The 3,374-nt window shown below is 36.8% G+C and overlaps 1 pseudogene; it reads left to right on the top strand.

The window, feature by feature from the left end:
* Window positions 1–1,501: 1,501 nt before the first annotated feature.
* Window positions 1,502–2,343, top strand: LOC105821783 (annotated as a pseudogene).
* Window positions 2,344–3,374: the final 1,031 nt, after the last annotated feature.

A 3,374-nucleotide genomic window follows, 5' to 3' on the forward strand; every position in this document is an offset into this window, starting at 1 on the left:
CTTGCATTTTCTTTTCATTAACTGCCTTACGTTTGTGGACAAGATGGCTTCAGGCTGTTACTCCTAAGCTGTACCTTGGAAATACTGCACACACAAGAGGCAGGTTGGTGCCTGTCAAAACCTATAAAACTAACATAAATACACGGGGAGACAAATATAGGGAAGCAGAAGCTGCTTAGATTACAGATGAGCGAGGGCTTTCTGGATGAGATCTCTTCTCTCCCTGATAATGCTCTGAATTGATTATTGCCCACCCCCAGCAGGGCAATTATTCTACCGCCCAGAAGCAGTAGAGTAATTACTGGGGCAGCAGTAGAATTCAGCCATTATGAAGGGAAACAGACAGCAATAACCACAGTGTACTGTTTAGCTCCTGAGAACTCTTATCTCTCTGCTATCCATGGTGGATGATGGTACCCAGTTGGAGCTCTAAAGGTTTTCTGCCTGAAGCTACTCAACACTCTCTAGACGCACCAAATACTGACAAAACAAAAGAATTGCCAACTAGAGATAATAAATATAAAAATTATAATCTTCAAAATAAATATCTGGCAAGTGAATTGATGAGTATAGAGAATAACACTAAAGAAAAGATAGTGAGCTAGAAGATCAGGAAAAGTGTTCCTAAAAATATCAAAAAAGGGTACAGAGATGGAAACCATAGAAAGGAAGTTAAGAAATATGGATGATGGCAGTAGAAGTGTCACTATCTGTATGATGTATGTACTATAGACAAAAAGAGGAGAAAACTTGTGGAAAAACATAATAGCCAAGAATTTTACAAAATCATAGAAAGATGAACAATTTCCACTTTGAAAATATTGTAATTTGTTAAGCTGAATGGATAGGACAGACCTAAACAGTAAGTAAAATTTAGTAATAGCAGAGATAAAGGGAAAATTCTGAAATATTCAAGAGCATAAAGTATTATCTATAAATCACAGGGTTTAGATTAACCTCAGACATCTTAGCAATAATACTACATGCAAGACAATGGAAAATAACATTTTCAAAGTGTTCCAGGAAAAAAGTCAAACCCATAATTTTATATCTATCTAGACTATTATTTAACTGTGAGGGTGAATAACGACATTCTTTGATATAACAGGCCTCAAAATTTTAGCACACACACACATACATACATACACCATTAAAAAAATTCTAAGAGGAAGTGCTCCAGTGAGAAGAAAAGTAAATGTAGGAATATGCCACGAGATATGGAAAGTGAATTTGAGTAAATAAAATAGTAAAATTTTATTGTTAAAATAATGACAAAATATGTAGAAAAAATAAATAAAATTCTATTACTTAAACTCAAGTTTGATAATGTGATTGAAGGATGTGGAGGAAGTTGTTTCTAAGAAATGTAAATGAGTATTGTTACTCGTCTTAGTAAGTTAGTGATTACCACTAGAAATAAGAACAGAATGACTTTCAGAACGGCATAAGGAAATCAGCCTCTAACCCTGCTGAGCCTGCTGCTACTGCCTCTGAATAGAAAATGGCTGTGCCTCCCATGTGCACCGATCTTGGCGAATTTGCCAAGGATGTCTTAGATAAGGGCTATGGATTTGTCTTAATAAAACTTGATTTGAAAACAAAATTGGAGAATAGACTGAATGTTACAAGCTCAGGCTTGGCCAACACTGAGGCCACCAAAGTGACAAGTGGTCTGGAAACTAAAGACAGATGGACCGAATATGGTCTGACATTAATGAAGAAACGGAACCCTGACAACACATTAGGCACAGGGATTACTCAGGGTGATGAGTCTGCACATGGGCTGAAGCTGACCTATGTTTCATGCTTTGCACCAAACACTGAGGGGAAATGATGAAACCAAGACAGAGTACAAGTGGGAACACATCAACCTAGGCTGCGATGTGGATTTTGACATCTCTGGGCCTTCAGTCCAGGATGCTCTTGTGTTGAGTTACGAGCGCTGGCAGGCTCATAACTGAATTTTGAGATCGAAAAGTCCCAATTGACCCAGAACAACTTTGTGGCTGGCTACAAGACTGATGAATTCCAGCTTTACACCAATGTGAATGATGGCACAGTGTTTGGTGGCTCAATTTACCGGAATGTGAACAAGATATTGGAGACCACTGTCAGTCTCACCTGGACAGCAGGAAACAGTAACACCCATTTTGGAATAATAGCGAAGTATCGGATAGACCCTCATGCCTCCTTCTCAGCTTAAGTGAACAATTCCAGCTAACAGGTTTAGGATACTTTCAGATCGTAATGTCAGGGATCAAGCTAGTTCTGTCAGCTCTGTTTTTTAGCAAACACTTCAATGCTGGTGGCCACAAGCTTGATCTAGGACTACTGGAATTTTAAGCAAAATTGCATATTGTACAATTGCTTAATTTTAAACTCTTTTGCAGCATAGCTACCTTCAACATTTAGTGTACCTTTTAATGTTGTATGTCTAATATATAAGTATGTCTAAAATATCACATTAGATTTCTAGGTTAAAGACGATTTAGCTTTAGGGTGTTACCCTTTCAGAGGTACACAAGAAATCCAGTTCCAAAAAAGTTTCTTTCAACTGTAGACTTGGGAGTAATTGGTGGTACCTCTAGAGATGTCAGATTTCTTTTTTATCTAGAAATGGCTGCAGGTGGAAGCTGACAATGTTAGGCACTTTGTAAATTTATATTGGGTAAATGAGTGAAATTGTGACTTCCTGAGAATCAAAACTTGGTTTCTTAGACTAATTGAGGAGGGGCTCATTGCTTGATGGTGTGTACAAATTCACCTGAAAGGGACTTTTTTAGACAGATATCCGTGGCCCGTTTCTACTTCTACTTTGTCCATCACCATTTTTACACCAGAAGTAGTTTGCAGGATGTGGTGACTGTTTTGTTTGTGTCATTTTGGGGTAGAAAGGGTGAATGTGGTCAAACCAATAATTTAGTACTGAATTTCCATTCGTGTTGTGTTTGTTTGCTCTTGTACCAGAGAATGAACTAGCTTCCAAGAGTATCAGCTGCAAGCTGAGACGAATCTCTGTGGCTATAATCACACTTAGAATCTAAATTAGACTTTGGTTGTATTCTCACCACTCAATTTACTTTTTAGCAGTGTAATGGGTACATTTTAGTGTCTTCCATTTTGTGTGGAATTAGATCCTCCACTATAAATGCTATAATTAACATCATTTAAATAAAATTTGAATAAAATACTAAAAATTCAACCTTTCTAATGAAAATTTGTAGGCAAGGGTCAAAAGCAAATTTAAAATAATGGTAAACAGAAATGATGAAATAAAACAGCAGAAATTAGGTCTCATTATCATAATAATTACAATAATTGTAAGTGAGTTAAACTGAACAATAAAAAGGCATGGATTCTTAGATTGTATTTTT

This window comes from Propithecus coquereli, unplaced genomic scaffold (assembly GCF_000956105.1).
Source record: "Propithecus coquereli isolate 6110/MARCELLA unplaced genomic scaffold, Pcoq_1.0 Scaffold59, whole genome shotgun sequence".
NCBI classification, from domain to species: domain Eukaryota; kingdom Metazoa; phylum Chordata; class Mammalia; order Primates; family Indriidae; genus Propithecus; species Propithecus coquereli.